Source organism: Excalfactoria chinensis, chromosome 1, assembly GCF_039878825.1.
Source record: "Excalfactoria chinensis isolate bCotChi1 chromosome 1, bCotChi1.hap2, whole genome shotgun sequence".
Taxonomy (NCBI): Eukaryota; Metazoa; Chordata; class Aves; order Galliformes; family Phasianidae; genus Excalfactoria; species Excalfactoria chinensis.
The window spans coordinates 116,195,167-116,220,303 of NC_092825.1; positions in this window are offsets into that span (position 1 = coordinate 116,195,167).

The window sequence follows — 25,137 nt, forward strand, 5'->3', positions numbered from 1 at the left end:
ATTTTGGCACAAGCCCTGCCATTGGCCCCAGAGACTAAGAGAGGCCAAGTCCCCTTACATTTATCATTGTAGATACAAGATCCATCAGTATCTATAGAATCTGAGCCCTGCATCAGATAAAGAAGCAACAGAAACATCTTGACCTCCACTCTCCCTCACTACTTCATGGCTGCTGAAAACACACAAAAGTTAAACCTGAACCCAATTTATTTTCAAGCAGAACAACAAACAATAAAATCATCTTGTCTACTGTTGTCCTCTGCATATGTAATTCTATTTCCACATAATTTTTACTTGTAAAACAAACTCATAAGAATGTCATAGAATCATAGAATTATAGAATTACTCAGGTTGGAAAAGACCTTGAGGATCATCAAGTCCAACCGCAGCCTAACCAGTAGCCTATCTCTTAAAAAACAACCACAAAACAATACCACAACAACAAACCTCTGCTAAATCATATCCCTGAGTACCACATCCAAGCGGCTCTTAAACACATCCAGGGATGGCGATTCAACCACCTCCTTGGGGAGCCCATTCCAGTACCTAACCACCCTTTCTGTAAAGAAGTTCTTTCTAATATCCAACCTAATCTTGCCCTGGCGCAACTTGAGGCCATTTCCCCTCGTCCTGTCACAAGTCAGTAGTGAGAAGAGACCTGCCCCACTCTCACTGTAAGAACCTTTCAGGTACTGGAAGACAGCAATAAGGTCTCCCCTCAGCCTCCTCTTCCTCAGACTAAACAGCCCCAGCTTCCTTAGTCTCTCCTCATAGGGCTGATTCTCCAAGCCCTTAACAAGCCTCGTTGCCCTTCTCTGGACCTGCTCCAGTACCTCCATGTCCTTCTTGTGCTGAGGTGCCCAAAACTGGACACAGTACTCGAGGTGAGGCCTCACCAATGCTGAGTACAGGGGCAGGATGACTTCCTTAGTCCTGCTCACCACACCATTCCTGATACAAGCCAGGATGCCATTGGCCTTCTTGGCCACCTGGGCACACTGCTGGCTCATATTCAGCCGACTGTCCATCAGCACACCAAGGTCCCTTTCCATCAGGCAGCTTTCCAGCCACACCTCCCCAAGCCTGTAGGATTGCCTGGGGTTGTTATGACCAAAATGCAGGACCCGACACTTGGCCCTGTTGAAACTCATTCCATTAACCTTGGCCCATCGATCAAGTCTATCCAGGTCTCTCTGTAGTGCCCTTCTCCCCTCAGGCAGATCAACACTCCCTCCCAGCTTAGTGTCATCTGCGAACTTACTGAGGGTGCACTCAATCCCCTCATCCAAATCATCAATGAAGATGTTAAACAGAAGCGGCCCAAGCACCGAGCCCTGGGGGACGCCACTTGTGACCGGCCGCCAACTGGATTCCACTCCATTGACCACAACTCTCTGGGCCCGGCCATCCAACCAGTTCTTCACCCAGCGGAGCGTGCACCCATCCAAACCACGGGCAGCCAGCTTCTCTACCAGAATGTTATGGGGGACAGTGTCAAAGGCCTTACTGAAGTCCAGGTAGACCACGTCGACAGCCTTTCCCTCATCTACTAAGCGGGTCACCTTGTCATAGAATGAAATCAGGTTAGTCAGGCAGGATCTACCATTCATAAACCCATGCTGACTAGGCCCGATCCCATGGCTGACCTTTAGTTCGTCCATGATGATACCTGAGATTATCCTTTCCATAACCTTCCCAGGCACCGAGGTGAGACTGATGGGCCTGTAGCTGCCAGGATCATCTTTCCGGCCCTTTTTGAAGATAGGCGTCACATTTGCCAGTCTCCAATCCACCGGGACATCCCCAGTCAGCCAAGACTGCTGAAATGTGAAGCAATTTGTCTGATAACTGATGAAATACTGTTTTTAGTGACAATCTGTACAGCTATGTTACAAGCAACACTGGAGGAGACTCTGCTGTGCCTCTTTGATCATAATTGGAATATAAATAAATGTTATTTCTACTCAGAGGCTTGCACTCTAATAGCAAAAAATTCTAGCCTGCCACTTCTAGAACAGAAAAAGAAGGGATTGAAATCAACCCTTCTGACAAATTGTTCTGTGTTGTTGAGTATGCTAAGTGAAAATATGGAGGACGGGAGAAAGCTCTCAAGCTCAATGTACAGATGTCACTGTATAATTATTTTACATCTTATTTATATTATTTAGAAAGGATTGTAAAGTGTAATATTAGTGCAGCTAGGCAACAGAGAGCCTTGCTGCATTAGCACATGGCTTAGCATGCTACCTGGATTGAGCAGAAGTGACTCTGACAAGTCAGGCAGCAAAAACACATTGCACCAGCTTATAGCAAGGCTGGTATGATGAAACCGACAAATGCATTAGTTTGAGAAGAGAATGGGAAAGCTTGATCACTGAAACTCATCCACAAACTCAACAGTTTTAGTACATGTGTTTGAATTTATATGTTCAGAATGAGCTAGGCTGAGTTTAGGTGCCAAAAGATGGATTCCCCAAGCCCCAGTTTTTATTAAAATAAAAAAAAAAAAAAAAGTATTCCTACTGATTAAAAATGGAGGTAGGAGAGAAGGGACAGGAGAAAAAATCCAGAAAGGGAATGAAGGAAATAAACAAAGGTCATAGACTAAATAAAAAAACCTTCAGAGGCTTGCACAAATGGACAGGATGCAAAGAAGGTTTATCCTCAGACCAACTAGCAAATTATGTCTTGAGAACACCTGACTGAAGAATGAGTAAAAATAGAAGACCACTGTTAATAATTCTTTTTATTGTCCAGTGTTTTGTTTTCAGAATTGAAAAACCTTTTCACTTCAACAGAGTAAAGCCAAGAAATTCATTACTTTCCTTACATGTCATCTGTTAAAAAAGCCCACTCTGAAGGAGATGACAAGCAAAATGTTCCTCCATTTTTGTAAGCAGTGAGCTGAACAGAGTGAATAGGCAAATTCACAGAGGGCCTTTCATTCGTCAAGCACTGGGAAAGCCTAGAAAATTGAGGCATACTTATCATATTCCTTTACAAAGCCCTGTTTGTAGCTAGGAATGCTCATAGTCATGCTGTCAGGAGAGAGCCCTTTTGGCAAATGATAGCCAGCACAGACTTGAAGAGCCCCATAACATTTAAGAATCTCCAGAATTAAACACTCTCGATAACCATCAGAACTGGAATACATTTTTCTGACCTACATCCAGATTGTATTGGTTTTAAATGTACAGATGGAAACAAAATGTACAGAAGGTATATAAGTGAATGAGTAAAGGGAAAACTCACCAACGGTGGTGCCTTGACTGAAGCAGCTGAGGCAGTCCTCCCTGGTGAGCGATCTCCAAGAGATACTGCTCCAGTGGGAGTCAGCCCTTAAATGAGGTCTCAGAGGGGATGGAGTCAAGCTCCACCCCTTCCGGGAGCACAGCTACATCACTCTCACCTGTGCTCCCACAGCTGACCCCATACTTGCCTCAGCTGATTAATCAGAGGTTCAGGCTGTGATTACCAATCTCCCATACACAGATACAACTGAGCAAGGCCAGAATCTGCTGGGAAAAAAAAGGCCACAAATCATCACAGACCCCCAACACAAATGTGCTTACATTTATCACCATTATTAGCTGTAGGTATCTCTTAGAAGGAGACATACTCCAGCTCCCCACTGTTAGTATTGATGTGATTGTAGTTGCGCATGGGTTAAGTTACAATCCAAAACACAAAATTAGCCACATGTTCTACTAATGTTAAGGAAAAGCTTGTATTGACAGCATCATGTTTTCAGTGTAGCATATCCAATAAGATTTTCAGACCCCATGTATAATATTTTATGTATTGTCTTGGGCTTATAATTCAAGATTTTCAGAGGAGCAAGAAGAGTCTGTATGAATAGCCTCTGCAAGAAGAAACAGGGCTACCCTTGTGTTTGACAGAGTCAGTTACAGCTGGCTCCAAAAGGGACCAACCACAAAAGACAATTGACTGTGGTACCACTGGGAAAACTCTTAAAGAGAAACATGCTCTGCAGAAACTGGGAGAAGGAGAAAAGAGTGAGAAAAAAAAAAAATGAGAGAGAAGCATCTCTGCAGCCACTAAGGTCAGTGTAGGAGGTGCTCCAGGCACAGAGCAGCAGCTCCCTGCAGCCAAGGAGGAGCAGGCTGTACCCAATTTAAGGCTGTTTTGCCCTTTGTGGTAACTGGTGATCAATCTCCTCATCCTTACCTCGACCCACGGGCTTTTTTTCTCCCTGTTCTTTTGAGAGAGAGAGGTAGTGATAGAGCAACTGTATGAGTGGCTGGCAGTAAGCTAAGGACAAAATCAGCACACGTTTATAAGAATACAGAAGAAAAAAGACTGTAAAAATATTGTCTGAGCACTAATGATGCCCACATTCATCCTTCATCTTTTCCTATATGTTTCAAAACCTAGTAAAAAGCAATAAAGCAAATGACAGATTTTGTGCTTTAAGTTTCACACCAGTGCTTTGCAATCAAAACTGGTCACAGTTTCTATTACCAACACATGGAGTCATTTAAAACAGTACCAACGGGAAAGCTGAACTTGTTCCAAATCACAGAATCACAGAATTGTAGGGGTGGAAGGGACTTTTAGAGATCATCGAGTCCAACCCCCCTGCCAAAGCAGGTTCCCTACACCAGGTCTCACAGGTAGGCATCCAAACGGGCCTTGAATATCTCCAGAGAAGGAGACTCCACAACCCCCCTGGGCATCCTGTTCCAGTGCTCCATCAGCCTCACTGTAAAGAAGTTCTTGAGCACATTCATGTGGAACTTCCTATGTTCCAGCTTATGTTCATTTCCCCTTGTCCTGTCTCCATGTACCACTGAAAAGAGACTGGCCTTGCCACTATGGCCCCCACACCTCAGATATTTATAAACCTGGATTAGATCCCCTCTCAGTCGTCTTTTCTCAAGGCTAAACAGACCCAGTTTGCTTAGTCTTTCTTCATAGGCGAGATGCTCCAGTCCCTTCACCATCTTTGTAGCCCTCCTCTGGACTCTTTCCAAGAGGTCCCTGTCTTTTTTGTACTGGGGAGCCCAGAACTGGACACAGTACTCCAGATGAGGCCTCACCAGGGCAGAGTAGAAGGGGAGGATCACCTCCCTCGACCTGCTGGACATGCTCTTTTTAATGCACCCCAGAATGCCATTGGCCTTTTTGGCCACGAGAGCACACTGCTGGCTCAACAGCAGCCCAACAGCAACTTGGTACTCCAATATGATTTTGAGTATGGCCTTTCAGCAGTCCAGTTGTAATTCATTCTTTGGGATATCAGCCGGGGAAATGAGTTTTGGATTAGATTAGACAGACCAGTATTGCAAGTAAATCTGGAAGTATGTTTTCTTGTTTCCATAAATGGCAGCTGTGGAGTGCTTATTTCTCCTCTCCATTAAAGCAAGCATGAGAGTTCTATGAAAGCTGGGAGCATTACCCAGAAGAAGGATTTTGCTTTCAAATGAACTTCATAGGCTTAGGGAATTTGAACTGTGCATAGTGTTTGATGCATTAATTGGAGCACTTGTCAAATGTAACATTTCTAGAGCATGATGATGTCTTCATTAATCATGATGAAACTATGTGATTGATAACCAGAATGGGAAGAAAAGCTGAAGAGAACAGATTAAAATTACTTCAGACCCCCACATGGGAGGGAAGATCTTGAAAACTTTGGCTTCATGTTTTCCACTTTATAGAATGCTAAAAAACACAAGGCGCTAATTTTAGATGGGATTTTTGAGTTCCTGCTGCTATTGCTATTTGGTAAGGATGCTTCCAAACCTAAACTCTGCAGCTCTGTCTACTCATTCATATTTGGTAACATTTCAGTAGGCAGTCAAGGTAAAATCAGTTTGAGTTTTTACACACAAGAGGCTGAATCTTTTATTCCTCCAGCAAAACATGACTAAGTTTTTCAATTTCCCTTTGTCCTACTAACAGGAGATATCCATAAATTACAGCAACATAAAGGCCCGGCCTTTTAACATTCTGATAAAGCATCCATTTGAAGAATGTTCTTCATTTCTTCAGCCCATTGAGGAGATGTTCTTCTTTTCCCAGTGGGTCCTTTGACTCTTCAAACTCACTCTTTCTGTTTAGTTTCTTTCCTAATATGATATTGATGTTTTCATTTACCTTGTTTGTGCTAAGTGAAAGGTCTTGTCAATAGGGGTTTGATACATCTCAAAGTTTCAGTAAGTCTTCTTTACCTTTTTAATGAAATAATTTCCTAATACTCAGCCTTTTTATAGTGTCCCATTGAGCTGACAAGAAATTGTTTCTTTTCAAGGTTTCAGAGATTTTTCCCAAGGTAGCCACAACTCGGTCAACACAGAAAACAGTTTTGCAAAATGTTTCTGCAGTTTTAAAGGGCTGTAGATCTCAATAGTTCCTCGCTATGATGTTAAGAGGTGACTCAAAATCTGTAGCTGGAATGTGCCTGGCTTACATAATTATGAAAGAACACAGGTCAATACAATGTGGTTAAAGGTTAGCTTGTCCAATATGCTTTTTACAAACCAGTGCAACTGAAACATAAAATGTCTTCAAAAGGCTCGAGAAGGAAGTTGCCTGCTAGAGTGAGTAGGAGCCATGTTCTTACAGGGAAACAGATGCAGTTGCAGAGACAGGGAGTCTTGAGGGGGTGATTAGCCTGTGTGCTCAGCATTATCACAGAAAAGGCTGCTGACTGGTGCCATTTCACAGTCCCATGAGAGAGACTAAATGTGAGTGTGGCAGTTACTGGTGACCCTCCTGGGAGCACTGGAGGCCTGCTGCACACTCCATTGTTAGCAGGGGGATGGTGATTATACAGATGGTAGCAGGAGGTACTTGGGGGGGGTGGGATGCTCTCCATAAGCTCCGTGGTGACCTTGGGCACAGCTGCAGTGAGCCATTACTGTTAGGGGAAAGAGCCATTTTATCTACCTCTACATCAGTCAGTTGGACTCACTGAAGGCAAAGACCAGAGGGAAGCAAAGGGACAGGGAGAAGATGATGCTGTGTCTGGCACACTATGTCATGGGTAGCTGTCTCACATGCCTCAGATGAGCTTTTCATATTGTGCATTATGAACTAAAAACATTTTAACTGAACAGTTTCAATGTAGCCGAAAGGATTTACTAAAGGATTTGATGGTTTGTTGATGATCTTTTCCATGCAGAAAACATTTGTGCTTTACCATTCTCCAAAATACTTTGTAGCATTTCACTGAATAATAAGATGAGAAAGTGTTCTTGCCTCAGCTTTAAATGCATCTAACTGAGACACAGAAGGACCCCCTGATCCTAAATACTGTATAGTATCTTACCTGTTTCATGTGTCAGTGCCCTTATGCATGCTGCATTCCTCCAGCTACTCTGGAGGCATTTCTCTGCCTATGAGCAGAGGCAGCTATGCCTTTGTTCTGTAGCAATCTAGTCCTAGAAGCAGCCATGGAAAAGGTCTTGAAGGCTAGGCAACAAAATGTTTTTGTAAGCTTATGATCCTAACAAGATACTGCAACATGCAGTTCTATTATTTCCACAGTGTGAGCCTAGTGATGAATTTAACAAATTGTATCAGTCTGCTCTAATTTAGAACTCCTCATCTGCCAGGGAAAACCCTTAGGAAGAAAATTTTTCAGCTTCTTATGGCATAGATGATCTTTTTCCAAAAGGATAAAGGGAGAAAAAAGAATATATCTTGACAGATATAGTAAATATATATTTGGTAAGAAATAATTAAATTAAGCTCTATGTGATTCATGTGGGCACATAATCTTGAGTCTGAATAACGGGGGTGTAAAAATGCAGAAATTAATTTAGTTACAGCTCTGAAATTTCAGTGTTATATATCATAATTTGATCGCCCACCACATCCCAAGGAGTGTCAGAAGCTACCGGGAAGACTGGTCCCACTGCACACATCAGATCCTAGCTCTAATCACATAAAGGAGAGCTCAGAAGTTAGGTTACTCAAAAAAGAGACTGTTTAGGACACCTACTTGTTCTGGAGGACGATAATAAAGCTACAAAGTGTTCTTTGAGTTCCATAATTTCTGGAGAAGCAGGTAGAAATGGTTATGCTTTAGGACAGAGTCCCCAAACCAAGGTCTGGCACCAGGGAAGGGAGAGTTAGACAGAAATGATAAGCCATTATTTGGCTTAGACATGGTGATAAGCCAAATGATAAGCAATTCTTTTTCTCTCCATTTTGTTTAAGATGAAAGAAAAACTATAATGAGATCTCTGTTGTGATATAAACACATGCCTCATCGCTGCTCTGACAGATGGTACTGCTGGAGCATAGACAGCAGTAAAACTGGATGTGATTACTTGAAAAGTCAGACACGGCAAATGGTCGTTTGCATTCTTCCAACACACACAGACTGTTTCTTCTTTGATAAACTCATATGTTAAAATAAAATGTATGTCAATTTGCTCTGTGGATTTTCCAATCAAATTTGGAAATAATGGCAAGTACTTTTCCACCCAACATAACTGAAATACCTTCATTCATTCATTGCAGCAGCTCACAGAAGCAGACAAGATTATTTTTGAGAGATTCTGGTTCATATTTTGAGAATATCACGTGGTAAGATGCATAGCAAACTGGAATACTCTGTGTTTTTTAGCCACTGAGTCAAAGAGAAGAACAGACATGATCTGTTTCACTGTGTTCTCATTAGGAGCCAGATACTTCCCAGAAACATACGTAGACAGTTCTTACTGAAAACAATGAGGGTTGCCTGCATCCAGGGACAGAGGTTTCTCCATTTTAGAAATGGGGGACTGAGGGAGGGGGAGCCATATTTTGGTTTGTTATGCCTTGTGTGGGAAGAGGTACTGGAGCAGGTCCAGAGAAGGGCAACGAGGCTCGTTAAGGGCTTGGAGAATCAGTCCTACGAGGAGAGACTAAGGAAGCTGGGGCTGTCTAGTCTGAGGAAGAGGAGGCTGAGGGGAGACCTTATTGCCATCTTCCAGTACCTGAAAGGTTCTTACAGTGAGAGTGGGGCAGGTCTCTTCTCACTAGTGACAAGTGACAGGACGAGGGGAAATGGCCTCAAGTTGCGCCAGGGCAAGTTTAGGTTGGATATTAGAAAGAACTTCTTTACAGAAAGGGTGGTTAGGTACTGGAATGGGCTCCCCAAGGAGGTGGTTGAATCGCCATCCCTGGATGTGTTTAAGAGCCGTTTGGATGTGGTACTCAGGGATATGATTTAGCAGAGGTTTGTTGTTGTGGTGTTGTTTCATGGTTGTTTTTTAAGAGATAGGCCACTGGTTAGGCTGCGGTTGGACTTGATGATCTTCAAGGTCTTTTCCAACCTGAGTAATTCTATGATTCTATGATTCTAAGAGAAGTAACACCTGAGCAATGTTAATTCAAAGGCATAGGATTAGACAGTTGCCTGACTTGTTCTGCTTTTATTTGAATTTTGAGAATGTCTCAAAGCTACTTATGTACTTGTCTGCTTTCTGTCCCCAGGATGGCCAGCTACTTTTAATGTAAGAAAAGAATCACTAATCCAATCAAAGAGAGAGAAGAAAAAAATATCAAAAATTGCATCCCTTTTGTATGTGTGTAGAAAAGGGAATGCTCCTACTTTCCACCTGTTTTACTACTCATTTCCCGCTAAAAAGTCAAACAGAATCTTTGAGGACTGTATTACTGGCAACTGAGTCTGTTCAGAAGCAGTAAAATTTTTTCGCTCTTATTTTAACAATTTTATACAGTCTCCCAAGATTTCCTTCCTTCCTTATAATGCAGCAGATGTAGGATTTTATCACAACAATCCATTAACTAATTTGCCGTTCATGGAGCGGTTATTTCCCTAGTACTTCTCTGCTGGTTTCCACAGACTTGACTGCTTTCAAGCAAGAGCAGACTCCTACCCCCTTGGTTACCTGTCCTTTCTCTAAGATTAGAGCTTTCTGTGGTCATTTGCCTCTATGGCTGCATATATTTTTGCCCATTATTTCCTGTAGCACAAAGAATCTTTTTCAGTTGAGACCAATGAACAACACAACAATTTCAGAAGTGAAAGGATAATTACCATTTTTAAAATATGACATTTTCCTCCTTTTTTGTTAAATGCAGAGAGTTTCAAAATCTCTGAGTAGAAAAGGTGGCAGATATCTTAGAGAATGCAGTTCTCAGAAGATACTAATGAATTTGCCGTCAGCCTATGCTGAACAAAGAAATTTTTTTATGATTAATTAACCTGAGAGCCAATAACATCCATTTAGAAATATATATATATATATTTATATATATATATATATTTATATATATACATAACAAAAAGAACAAGGGGAAATGACTAGAGAAGGAGAGCATATTCATGCTGTTCATGTAGTAACCAAGAGTTGCAGAAAAATGCTGCACTCTCCTCCAGCTGGTTTCCTCCAGGATGAGCTGCAGAAAGGCATCTACTGCCTAAAGAAAGATGAGTAGTCCTATCTCTGCAATAATACTGGGTGGGTCTGTACCCTTCTACACATTACAGAACTGTATGGCATTTGTAGTAATTCAGTACGTTGCTTTTTCCAATTTTTTTTTTCCAATCTGGTTGAAGTTGGTAAAATATTGTTTAAAAGCTAATAGAGGTATGAGCAGGCATGTAAATATATGCACATGGCATGTAACCATACAGGCTTTATTTCCTTCAGAAGTCAAGCTTAAAGTTTTTCAGAATTAGACTAACCTAATCTGAAAGTAGATGGATAATCATAGTCATCCTGTGAATCTTTTGTTCTATAAGCTGCTGGTTTGTAAACTGTGTTCAAGATGGAAGTTCCAGTTGGGGTTTGCTCTGTGAGAGGAAACAGAAGGATTAGAAAAGATGAAAGAAAGAAACCAAGACATGAGGAGAAGATAGATTCAGATCATCTAGGTAACAGGTGTCAGATGTGCAGGTAGATACGGTCCTTTGAATATTCAAATGTCAAAACTTGATACAGGCTGCAAGGCATCGCATTCTCACCTTTGAAGAATCGTGTGATTTATATTATCCATTAGGTCAGCTCACAGCCTAAGGAATGATCACTGGAGAAATTAGAGGCACAACAAAGGAACTGAAAAATCCCACTGAAAAGTCACATTAGAAATGCAGATGTCACAAGTGATTTTTATTTTTTTTCTGTATGATTCATCCAAACACTATCACAGTGGAAAGAGTTCTCAAAATAATACCTCTGCTTTCTTTCTTCTTAAGATAACTTAGAACAGAATCCTATGCTTTCTGTGGTTTGATTTGTTACACTAACAGTAAGTGTTTGAGTGTTAATCATTCTGTAGTGTTTCTCTTCTTTCAGAACTTTATAACAGCTACATTTGCTTTTGCCTAATGTTTCCTGCAAAAATACTAAGAATCCTTCTCCTATGCAATAGCATAGGATTAGTTGTGAAGAAATACACGATCAGCTGAAGAGAATATGTTTTATTAACCCAGTTATTTATATGATGTCTGGAGAAAGGCTTTGAAGCAGAACTCCAGGTAGCTGAAATCTTGGACTGTCCTACTTGGTATGGTATCTATTTAAAGCCATTTCAAACATGGCAGGAATATAAAAATTAACATGATAACAGGAAGGTACTGTGCATAAACAAGGAATTTAAGGGAACCAGTGATCCAGGACATCCTAATGCTTTTGTAATTATACTAAGAGAAATTTGTTTTCTGAACCTGAATATACCAACAGTCCTCTTTTAAAACCTCGAGGCCTTTTGAAAATGTGAAATCTGCTATCCATCAGATACAGTTTTCAGTGGACCATGCCAAATGAAATCCAACATGCCATTTCCTAAAAGAGTGTAAAATAATGCAATCTATTTCAGTGTAATATAAAGCAATACATGGGAAAAATACTAAGGAAGCTGTGAGATGATGTCCTTCACTGTCCGCTCTAGAAAAAATCTCATGTACTATGCAAGATGAAAAACCTATTTCTGGTAGCTTATCTTCTTTATTAAATGCATTCCCATCTTGTCTCCCAGCTTTCCTCCCAAAGGCCTGGCACTGCAACTCTTAATTATGTGTATAGGGTAGCAAAGTCCCTGGATAAATATAATACATGCAGCCCTTTTTCAGCAGTCGCTAACCAGGATATTTCAGTCGAAGCATATCACCATGTTGCAATCAAATGTCACTTCTCCCCGTAAAAGAGAGAAGTAAAGAGAACAGAATAAAACCTGTATTTAATGTGAATATTCCAACACCATCACTGCTTTACATTACTGAAAAAGTACCTGGGGTTAGCTGGTTATCAACAGGATGATTTCTTTTATCTGTGGCTGTATATGGGAGGAATAGCAATGCTGGATCTCTTCTGCTTATAAAGTAGTTCTTAGAGTCACCAGACATCTCTCTGAATGGTATAAAACTAGGTGTTCTGCCACAACATCAGAAGTCTTAAGTGTTAATGCTGCCATGGATGATAGCAACTTCCTTCGACTTTGTTTACATGGGCATAAAACTCAAGGTGACAGCACACTGAACACATAAATATATAGAGATAATTTACCATAGCAGACAGAGGGAGATAGGAATAGGAGATGTGGCTGTAACAGGCAGCTCCAAGAAGCTGCAGCTCTGCAGATGCTGGGAGATCTGACCTTTTACCTTCATACTGGTCAGGTCTGCATCCTTGAAAGAAACCAACAAGGATCTTCTGAGACAGAAAAAAAAATACTCCTTGAAAAGACTTTTATCAGTTTAAAAGACTCAGAGACTGATTAAACAGATGTTGCTTAATTAAAATATTGTCACAATTTTGATAAGAAATCTATTAAAATCTGTTTAAAAGTGTCCTGGATTGAGAACAACACTGATACTAAAAGTAAGATATACTTCCAATAACTCTCTTTCCTGCTTAATTTTACAGCTGAGTGCTAATTGTACCGGAATTAAGTACACCTTAACTCACCCTCCTTCCTCATCTAAGTGTTTTAAAATTTACATGAATGTGTGACTAGGATCAGTGTTTCAGATCTGGGTGTATCTGAACACCATAAACTTGGCAAACACCACTGCAGGAAAAAAGAAAAATAACAAATATGAGGGAAAACCAAAATGCTTTTCTTTAAACTGGCAAGTTTTACCCATTTGTTTTGCTTGCATCTGAGATTAACCCAGGGGTCACATTGTCTCCAAAGCAATTTTAACTTTTGTTGTTGTTGTTGTTAGAATTGTGTGGCTTTTATGTCAGTAACACCCAGAGGGAAAAGAGAAAACAGTTCTCATCAGTGCTCACTAATGGAAGGGATCATGCTTTATACACATACTGTGAAGACGAAAGGTCATTCAAACATTTGACTTTGAGGTCTTTAATAGGAACTGTGTTGAATATGACTCAGTTCAGCATTCAGTGCAACTATCTCTTATCCTGATATCATCAATTCACACCCAGCCTTTGAAAGCTGAGGGAAGAAAGACAAATGTTTTGATGCAATCTTCTTTAGCAAGGGCTTTGGAGAAAAGGCTTTTAAAAAAATAAATGCATTGCTGAAAATTCAGATGGAGCTTGAATTCTTCTATAGAAGAAAATGAATAATACCTGTGAATGTGTACTGGAAGTTCAAGACATTGCTAGCAGTGGGAAAGGGAAAAGGACATAACAAGGGAGAATCACGGTCTGGAAAATCAACAGGAGGACATGAGGGTATTAGGGGCCATTTATCTCTGTCACTCCTGAATCTTCTTCCAGTCTTTCCATTTGTGGGCTTCTCCAATATTTTTTCAACAAGTTCCACACCTTACAGTACACAGCTTATGCCATATTCTAAATCATACCAGACACATCCTCAGTTTCATGCTGAAAAATTACAGTTCTATCCAACTGCAACACAGACTTCAGGCTATTTCAGACATTTTTAATTGAAACCCACCTCTCTAGATACAGAATATTAATTATATCTCATATGCATTTACCATCTCCCGAAGGAATCCTGCAGTATGCATGTTTACAGCCACTTCATTCATGATGGACAAACTCTAAGCCATGTGAATGAGACTCGTTTTATGACATCATGATTGGTCTCTGTTTCCTTTATTTATCAGCATAAACAAATCCACTGAGCTCCTCCCTGTCCTCAGGGCACATTATCATCTGTAGTAGTCCTGTTGTTCATATGTTAGATCCAGAGTAGATATAGAAACTTTTCCCACATACAAAGGAAGGTTGAAGCAGCAGCAATGTAAACATCCAACCAAATTACCGGGACTGACTCAAAGGGATTAACTCGGAAAGTAGAAGACAGGTAGCCTCCATAATCTCCTTAGCTGGAGTCTCAGATGAGCTGGAAGTAATCCTAGCCCCCTCCAGAAAACTATTAGATATATTCCTGGTTTCCAAATTTCCTCCAGCGAGTTTCATCCTTTGTTAGAGACACTCCTCCCCTTCTGCCAGCACTGTTTTGCACTCACTCATTATCAGACATCTCTGCTCTACAAGTGCAAGGAGCACATGGGTATAACCGAATTTCTTTCATTACCAATGTTGAGCAGAGACATGCAACAGTCAGATAATGACTTTTGCCTTAAGACTTGCCATCCACATACATCTACTACTATGTATTCCCCAGATAAGAAGTACACACTACAGTTTTCTTGCTATCTCATGGATCTGTCAAGCACTAGCTTGGATAGGCCTAGGCCCTCACATAAATAATGCTATAAGTCCACCATACAAAGATACGCTTCTGAACATAAATAAAAATATTCATATATAAAGCCACCGGCATTGCCAGTGGTGATTTCTTGTGTGATTCTATCCACTAGGAAAATAAAATCTTCATTATTTTTTCATTAAGACTTAACATTCTTCCTCTTCCTATTGTCTACACAAATACGATTTAAAAATAAAAAATAAAATAAAAAATAAAAAGAGGCAGAAACCAAAGTATAAATCAAGATCTAACTTGGCTTTGTATAGCGTTAGGTAATGAAGATGTCATGCACTATAATTAACACTTCACACTGCATGAACTTCCAAATTACTGATGTGAAAACTGGCGTATATACTTTTTTAATAACAGCACAACTGCTGACAACAAAACACAGAAGACTGGTTTGTAAAAATCATTCTCTGTTAGGTGACGAAGGAGAATTATAAGGAGCGGACAAGCTCACTTGTCTATTGACTTCATAACCTACAAAATGTATTCCACCATACACAAGTTTTGGGGAGGTATAAGAGACAGTTGTTGGAAGAAAATAGAAGAGTATCCACTTTGTGTTGTCAGCATGCATTAAAAAACAAGATTTTGTAGAGTTGATAAAGGAAGTGCTGCTTTCTGCAACTGGTGGCATGAACTGTGAAATCAATGTTCCTTGACTCAGCTATTCAAACTCATGTACAATCTCTGAATATGAGATAGACTTACGAGTGACACTGGCATACATACCATTCAATTTGCAAAAATAATGGAATTGATGCTGGCACCTACCTTCCTACCCCCACTTGTGTGACTGGCATTTCTAAACAACTCCTTTTCAAACTGAGCATTTTCCCATGGAAAGTTAGAAGAAATTCAAAGGGATGTACAATGGTTGACAAAGTCTCAACAAATGCTAGAAGAGATCACTCTAAGCACTTCTTTGTGATGTGAGATTTCATTTGCAAGCCGAGCCAGCAAAGCAAGGACTTTCCTGACAACAAAGGCATTTGAACCTTCATTTGTAAACCCCATATTCACAGTGTGCTTGTCTGAGTGTGATTTCACTAAATCACAGATTTATCAAAATGTATGCTTATCAAAAATGTAATTAACTTCTATCCTGAAGAACTCAGCATCATGTTGAGGGCAAAAAAATAAAAATAAAAATAAAAATAAAAATAAAAATAAAAATAAAAATAAAAATAAAAATAAAAATAAAAATAAAAATAAAAATAAAAATAAAAATAAAAATAAAAATAAAAATAAAAATAAAAATAAAAATAAAAATAAATAAAAATAAAAATAAAAATAAAAATAAAAATAAAAATAAAAATAAAAATAAAAATAAAAATAAAAATAAAAATAAAAATAAAAATAAAAATAAAAATAAAAATAAAAATAAAAAAATGTCAGTATACCTTTAAAGACAAAAATGGCCAAATGTTGTTTATCTGCTAAAATTCAAATCACCTAAAAAAGTGATAAACACGACATATTTGAGAAGCTTGGAGAACACATTCCATCTTTGTAAGTCAAATAAAAATTATGGTCAGTTTCTGCAGTGAGTAAAGAGTTTGAGAATCCATAATTTATAAATTAGAAATTCTGATTGTACAGCAGCAAGTCTATGAGCTACTGAATGCTTCATGGAGAAACCGTCTATTTTCTATCCTCAGTTTTCAGGAAATTCATCATGTTCTGTAGTGGTCAAAAAGATTAGCAATACTCTTCAACGAACCAGGTTTCACAGCAGGCATTTTAGGTGCTTCACCATCCTGTTTTACAATCTGGTCACAAGCAACTAACTTCCATGTGCTCAAGAAAAAGAATGGATTGTCATAAAATGGATATTCCAGAAACAGCTGAACCTGAAAAAATGTCATCCCTTTTTACATCCCAGAACTTGTCCCAGGAAAAGACTGATTCAAAGTGTAGTTGGCAATATGAGAACCCGACTCTTGCCAAACTCTCAGGCTTTAAATGTAGAAATTAAAATGTATAGAGCTCTTATTTTTTGTTGTTGAAAGACAGTGTTTGATGGTGTACTTTCTCCTCCAGCTGAGAATAAAAAGGAAATCACATTACTTCATTTAGACAGTAAAAACTAAAACTGATGTGACTTCAGGGCTCCAGCAGATTGTCAACTACCATCAGTAATAAAAATTATACTTCTGTCTACTGTTGTTTATGGAAAGGTAAAATGAGATTTTAATACAATGAATGCTAATACTGGCAGGTAATGGAGAAGTCCAGCTCATAAAGGTGCCAGGAAAGTGGTGAAAATTTTGGAAACTCCAATGATGGTTGAATGGCATGACTTGACAAGAATGGGTCTGGCCACTGGCACTCATTAAGCTGCAAGTATCACACCATAAGATCATAAGTTGAAATAATTTATTGACAATTTTATTAATCTCTTCTCCCATTGACCTACTCTATGTACCTAGGAGAAACAAATACTGTTGAGAACTATCTTATTGTTTAGAAATCAGTTATGGACCTCAGTTCTAGTCAACTCACACTACTTGCAGGAAAGATAAGCGAGGAACAAAAGGACCCTAAAACCACAGGAGCTGGATACCACTTTTCCTGTAGATGAAAAATGACCAGTGCAATCTACTGGGGAAACCAAAGGACCTTTGCTGGTCTTAAATAAACCATGTCGTTTCTAAGGATCTAGCGACTCTGCACTGTGGTTCTTAGTTTTGGGAAGGTGAGGACCAAACCCAGCAAAAAATCTGTGCTTTATTTTTATCCCATTCTGTGTCCAGCTGTTTTGATATCAGCTTTGTTCTCCACAATGTTCATTTACAGTGTACACTGCACATTTCTTAAAACTAAGTACAGAATAAGACTGAGCTGTCTCTCTGGTGACCTCTTTAATGGTAGCACTAGTTCTCTGCCCACATGGGCAGCATTAACTGACACAGTCACCCTGAGTTTGTGGCTTCCTGCCATTTGAAATCAGACATGGCCATAGGAGGTTAACCATTCCAAACCTGACAAGCAGGATTCATCAGCTGGGGGTCATTTGGGCCTACAGTCTAAAATGAGGTAAATAAGTTTGGTTAAAAGTGCCTTCATGAGGTGCTGAATCAGCAGCTACATATCTGGCCTTGCTAAGCCAGGTTTTCACTGCTTGATAACAGATGCTTTTCTATAGACTTAGACAGTACAGACAGAGAGTCTCCTGTTTCTCCAAATAACACTGTTAGCTATCCTATCTCTGGAATGCAAGTCAGCAGGCTAGGAGAGTCAACCACAAATTAACAAAGAAGCAGCAGATTAGTGGATAGAGTTGACACTGATAAGAGGACAGGCCAGAACAAGTCAAGTGTCCTCCAACTTGACCCAGGTCAAAGAGTACACAGCAAAGAAGATGATGGCCTTCATCAGAAAGACCACCAGATGACCAGCAAGAGATACCACACATGCGTAAAGGAACTGAGACTTGGAGCGAGGAAAAATGTCAGTCATCTGGAGACTCATTGCAATAAAACAACCTTTTCTTGGACATCTAATGCATGTGAAAGCAGCTTACTCTTTAAATATGTGCCTTTCTTGACCTCGGGTATGCAGGCTAAGAGGGGATACCCCCTCCCCAGTAGCTCCTGCTGGGAAGCTAGGCCAGTGTCCCATGCCCATGCAGCTTCTCATCACCCTGCTCTCTCCTATTTGGGATCAGATCTCTCACTGGTGCTGTTCCTTGGCTATGCCCTTCACACAAACCACCTTACTGCCTTTTCCTACAAGCATATAGGATCTATTTACCCATGTAAGCTTGTGAACTCCTCACACTGTTTTGTTGGGAGGGCAGTAGAACAGTGCTACGGATGGGCTGTTTTGTAGTGTTAAAAGGTTATGAGTTGTTTTTCTATTGTATTTTCTGGGTGAAAGAGTTGGAGGAAGGGCTGAATAAGTTACTTCAGAATTCTGTGATAGATAGCTGAAAAGTGATTTATATACAAGTGAAAGCCAAACACTTGACTGAGCACAGCATCCCCTGGAGCATTTCACATTTCTCATGTTGTTGAGGGAACAAAAGGAGAGAAATCTCTTTCCTGCTACAGTTCATGCCAAAACACTGCATGTTCTGAGGCAAGCACATGCTATAGCAATAGATTTTTGTGGACATGTCAAACTGCTTTCTACGTGCTTTCTACAGTAAGGACAAGAACAGTAGCAGCATGACAGGAGAAACATGTGAAGTAATTTTAGTGCCTTATTACACAAAGGCATTAAAAAAGTTGAGATCTTTCTCTGTTATCTTTTCTCTTTTTTCTTTATTTGTTTATTTTCCACTTGATTTGCATTGTCTCTGTGCATGAGGAGGGCAACTATATTTATCACCTTGGGTTCCAGAATGTGGCCCTATAGCTTCACATACAGGGCATCAAGAAGCTATTTAACATTAAGAAAGGAATGTTCAGAGTCTTCTTAAGAGAATGTGATAACTACTTTGTCTCTAATTCAATCTGACGTGTACTTGTGTACATGTTTAAGACCCTTCTGAAGTTCTAAGAGGAGTTGTTATTTGAGTCACAGCAAAATCACAGCGTATGGCCACGGTGTGAACTTTAATTGTAGTATTCATTTTATGAAGTTGTAATAAAGACTTTTTATTGGGCTAATAAATGGGTCCTGAACTGTTAAAAATATTTCATGAGAGGTTAATTTTAAGATTTAAGTCCCAGAAGCAGATTAAAATGTGAACATTAGATGTAAAATTAAACACTATTTGAGAATAAGGCTACTTCTTTGAGTTAGTTCATTGTCACACACTGGCACACTGGCACAGGTTGGTGGCAAACAGTAAACAGGAGAACGGTACAAAGAACAATAGCAAGTCAAAAAATTCAAAATGCCTGCAGTCCCTTTAAGGATGAAAATAGTGTATTTTGCACTTCACAAGAAATGAAGGAGGAAACAGCCCTCAGTTATGAAAGACCTGATACAGACAACTACACCAGCAGTTTAGCAATATCGGTGCATAGCAATAGCACCATCCTAATGGATACCATGGTTACTGTAGAAGTTTGCTGTCTTACTGTAGAAACCAGAATGTATGTGTTTTGAATGCTAGGCTTTGTTTTGTTAAGTTGTTTTTCTCATTTATTTAAATAGAAACTGGAGACGTCCGACAAACAGTACTAACTGCCTGACTTTAAAATGCACTAATTTCCCAGAAGACAGCTAGCACAGTAACCTAACTAGATCTCAAATCTCAGAAAAATGAAGAGCTGGGTATCTGCCTAGCCTATTTTGTAACTGACATTGCAGTCATTCACATAAGTCCTTGGAGCTCACAGCAACAACAGTAATATCAAGAGGCTTCAGTAGGTTACAGTTTGTCACTATCGGTGTAAAAACTGCAAAAAAAAAAAAGAAAAAAAAAAAGTAAGTTCTCTCTTGTTCACTGACACAACCATTTTGTTTTGCTTCTGTGAAGGTGAACTTATCAAACCGATCCAACAAAGTATAACCTTAAAAACTCAGCTTTATAACTACCAAGTCATTGGTCTAACCCTGGCTGTAGCAATGCAACAAAAAACGCAAAGTTTCTGCAATCAAAACAGTGGCTGAACAGGTTTCTGAGTAAGTCACAAGAAAAACTATTGCATTAAAAGTTTGCTTGAGATTTTTGCAGCTGATCTGAAGTGGATGTAGGAAAGACTTAATAAAAGGTATAAAACCAATAGGGACCTACAAAGCCACATATAAGAGCTGAAGTGGAAAGCCTGACAAAAGAAGGTACTTTACACACATACAAATAAATGGTGGAAAACTTACTAGCATTCATCATCAGAAACAGATTAGATTTTTCCTGCAATGCAGGCATTCAAAGCAAATTTGGCTGCCTAAATAAGATTACTTGAGTCATTATAGACAGCTTGTCTTGCAGGCAGGAATTACGGAAAATAGAACCTGTCTGTACACTTCAGAAGGGAATACAGTAGTTGCCTTTCAGAGCCCTTCAATGCAGTACAATACAAGCTTCCTGCTTAAGGCTAATGATACCATTCTAGAGGATTTTTACACAAAGCTTAAGGTAAAAATAGGAAAACAATGCATTTAAAGGCCAGAAAATTACCAACATAAAGTAATACTCATTCCTCTATTACATTATTATACTAAACTCACTGAGGCAAGCAGTCTTTAGGCCAATGAAACTAGAAATATCAGAAAGTTCCCAGCAATGATTGAGCTGATCTCCATACACAGACTATAAGTTTAGCCCTAGAGCCCCTTATTCAAAAACGTCATCATTGCCCTTCTCTGACACTTCTATGACAGTGAAGAAAAAACATGCTACTGGTGTGAAGATTATCTTTCTCTGTTAGTAAGCTTGGGCTCCAACTAAGCAAACTGACCATGTCATTGCTGCCAAGCAGAAAAGGTTGAGGAGCAACTGCAGCCACCAACACCAAATAGCACTGGAGAGCTCACAGACACACTGCAAGTGCCCACAGAAATTTGGTCTTAGAAAGAATGCTTTGGAATGGTCCAAAGCAGATAGGAATCCAGTCCTCAGAGTCACTCTTTCAACTGCCACTATTTAACTGCATTGATGTAGCTGTCACTATAACAATCCATAATGCAATACCTGTCTGAGTAATGTGTCAGTTGCTTAACAGGCCTTCAGGATGACCTTTAGACAAACAGTTCAGAAGTTGCAATGCTCATCACACAACATAATCAGAAAGAATTTAGTGGTTTACCTCTCTTCAAAGAGAGGAGAGTTCGCTTATTACTAAGTCTGATCTAAAAGATATTTGCCTTCTGATCACTGATATTTCCATTCAATCTGCTTTTGGATATTTCTTGTGAAGTGATTACATAAATTAATAATACTGCTCTTGGCCATAGTTTGACTCCTTGTACATCTTCTCCTATTACGCAGATAAAGACATTTTGTTAATTATCATTCAGCAAGTTCATCTACTTCTACAATTTGGATTAGGAGTGGTCTAAATAGATAGAACATCACTGTTTCCCTAATAATCTAATATGTTTCTACAGTAAACATAAGAGGGAGAAAGCAGGTCACTCTAGGTTTTGTTGGTTTTTAATGACAAAACATGAAATATCTTCTAATCTAATTCATCCTTTCTTTTTCAGATCAATATGAAATCAGTCATAGCTATACTTACGGCAAACAGACATTGTGTTCACTGAAATATTTTGCTGCTCCAACCTTGATCTTACCACGTACATTAAGAAGTAGGTCACCTGACAGATCTTTTTCTTTTAATTGAAATCAATGATGCTGACCCTGGCAGATAAAACTAATTAGATCATTTAAGATGAAGCAGTATTTTTAATGATGAGGTATCTTCTTTTCAACTTGAAGTTCTTTCTAAAGAAACTGAGTTTGAATCCAGTGTACAGAAGTTGTTCCTGAATGACCTGTGAACTTGGAGGAAAATATCACAGTGCTTGAAATTCAGCCTTTTGTTATCGTCAGCATTTCCAGAAAGCTCACAATTGACACCAGCACAGCTTCTATACTAAAACTATGTAGAGGCAAATCTACAGCAGACATTGTTCCTCATTGTCTGGGAACTAATCTTGTGACTGAAGTTTAGCAGTCTCACAGTACAGAGCAGTCAGTCTGTCAGTTGTGCTATTCTTCAAAATGCCATCAAGGTCCCATGGAAAAACTGACTTAGTTTGCATTTTAGAAAGACTGAATCAACAGGTAATGAACAAAGCTGATCATAACAGTGACAGTGGCTGGTTTTATACAAGAGAGGTAATCCATCAAATACAGATCAGGAAAACTTGCATCAGCCACCTAAATCATCATACAGATATAAGGAAGATAACAATGGGTATGAAAATCATAACAAGGAGATACATAACTAATTCTCACATCTTGAGGGAATACATCTCAAATCATGAGTGACTAGATAAAATTCTGCCATGATAGAAATTTCCCTCCATGTCCTTCAGAAAAGTTCCTGAGAAATAAATGACACTATCCTTACCCAAAAAACTTCCAAGCAGGTCTGCACCAAGGCTAAAAGAAACCATAATCTTGCCTTATACTACTGGATGATTACAATTATTTTCTTCCCATTCCACTGCTCTGAAATAATAAATGTTCATAGCTCAATTACATTTTACGCATCAAATGTAAGCAATCAACATAGTTTAATAACTTTACTAAGAGTGAAGGGATTTTCACTGTTTTTGAAAAGAATCCATAATTACACACTCATTTATGCAAAATTAGCTCATCTTGTAAGAGAGTGGTTATTACTGGAATCAAATGCAGCATGCTAAGTAAACAGCCATAATAAGATTGGCACAAAACCCAAACACATTCCAAAGATAAATGGTTATAAAAAAAAAAATAAAACAAAATGAACTTATCTTATGACTGGTTATAAAAATGTGCTTCTGTTATTAGTTACAAAACAAATAACCACAACATACACAAAGTGAAGGAAAACACCAAACAAGTAAGGCAGAAACCGGTTTGAAGTGAAAGCATTATTTCGTGACCAAGAATAAAAGCTATGAAAAATCGGATATGCTTTAGCAAGAAGGCATTTATTACAAAACTGCTGCCAAATATAAGGTACATATTTATTCTGTGTTGAGTAGTTGTAGAATATCATCTACTTCAAGGAGATATGCTGCCAGAGCTGCATAATCAGCACAGAGTAAGAAAGTGGAATTCACATATCTGAATTCAGGTATTTAATGCCATAGAACCAATACCTGAGGGATACAGAACAGAACCTCTAAAAGTACTTCACCTTTCTGGAATGGCTGCTGTTCCTATACACCGCGATGTGGGTATTTCAAACTGCACATCATGCCTGGCACCTGTGTGTGAGCACCCAGTCCAGTTCTGAAAGATAGCATTGAACATTTTGAGTGGGGTTTATGTTTTCTAAATGTGAGATAAGCTCCAGTTATGGTCTGTGTAGACCTAATCAAGACAATTGGAGCCTGAAGTTCAGGTTCAGGCAATTCCAGAATTTAAATTCTGCATACACTGAGCTAATCTGATGCTCTTTGTTTGGAAACATTTACTAGTTTCATAATGGTTCAGTGTGCATCAGTTGGTTGCATTTCAGAATCTTGTTTTTAAATTCAAGTAAGCATTTAAATGCAATAAGTTTTTCCCAAATTAACAAGCTGTACTTATGAATCCATGGAAGATAAACCAAGGCAAAAAAGCCTTCTTTCCAAAACAAAGAATTCCTCTTCTATTTTTCAGATTAGGTTTTGTTTTACTATTTGTCCCAATCTAAGCCAGCAAGATATTATCACATTATACATTACAACAACCCTCAGCTTGTTTCTTGTTTATGCTAGTTATAAGCAATGTGAGAAGTCTGTAAAGACCCTGACAATTTTAGAAATTATAATGAGAGCTCTGTGACTGCCTTTGTGCTGGAAAATCATTACTATCTCCCTTCCCCAGGAACACTTGTGTAACAACCTATAATGAACCATCCTCTTCTTTCTTGCTTTAAGATCTCTCTGGTATGTAATGTTATTAAAGACACGGTCTGAAAGCATGATCCACATTAATCCCCAATAACTCTAATGTGGCCAAAATAAATATATATATATATATAGAAGCAAAGACTTTTTTCACATCTAGATAAAAGAACCACCTTCTTCTCTGGTACATCTAAATATCCCTTATCTAAATATGAAACAGGAAAAAATCCCTAAAATCTGCTTCTGAGTCACTCTTTTTTACATGAGTAACTAATATGTTGGCATACAGATGGTAAAAGACAAAGTTTGTATTCACTGGTACAAGAAAAAACCAACGCCATCTTTGTACATATTTCACCCTTCTGCAATATTGATCTTACAGGTACTGGGCATGAAGATGCTAGTATGAATTACAGAACATACCTTTTTTTTTGTTCCTTCATTCAGCATGAGTTATGCTGCAGAGCTACAGAATTCCTTCCATTTGTCAGCTGAGTTAGATGTACTGTCTCTTAGATGTACTCATACATTTTTCATCTTTAACTGTAACTTAACACTATCACTGTCTGCAAAAGGTACAGCATGGTAGGACTGCCTGCCCATCATGTGAGCACACATTATATAAAACAAATCGTCTTATTAATAAAATTAATAAAATATTTTTGTTAAATAAAATAAATAAATAAACTGCTCCATATCCTGTGAATGCTGCCCATCACCAGCCTACTGTATTTTGATATGTAAAGACTGATACATATTTTAACCCCAGACATATACGTCACCCACTAAAGAATCAGGTTTAAATGGATACAGATTTGGCTACTGAGAAGCCCATGGGGCAGCAGTGGATGAGGCTTGGAGGAGGCATGGCCCATGGGTACCCCTGCAGGTGTTAGGCCTTGTTGAGGCAGTGCTGGGAGAGCTGCAGCCTGTGGGAAAGGATCAGTTTAGGAAGGATGGCGTTATAGGAGGGACCCATATGGAGCAGAGGCTGAGAGTGGCCATGGACAAGCCACTCTGTCACACAAGACAGAGCATTATGGACTGACCATA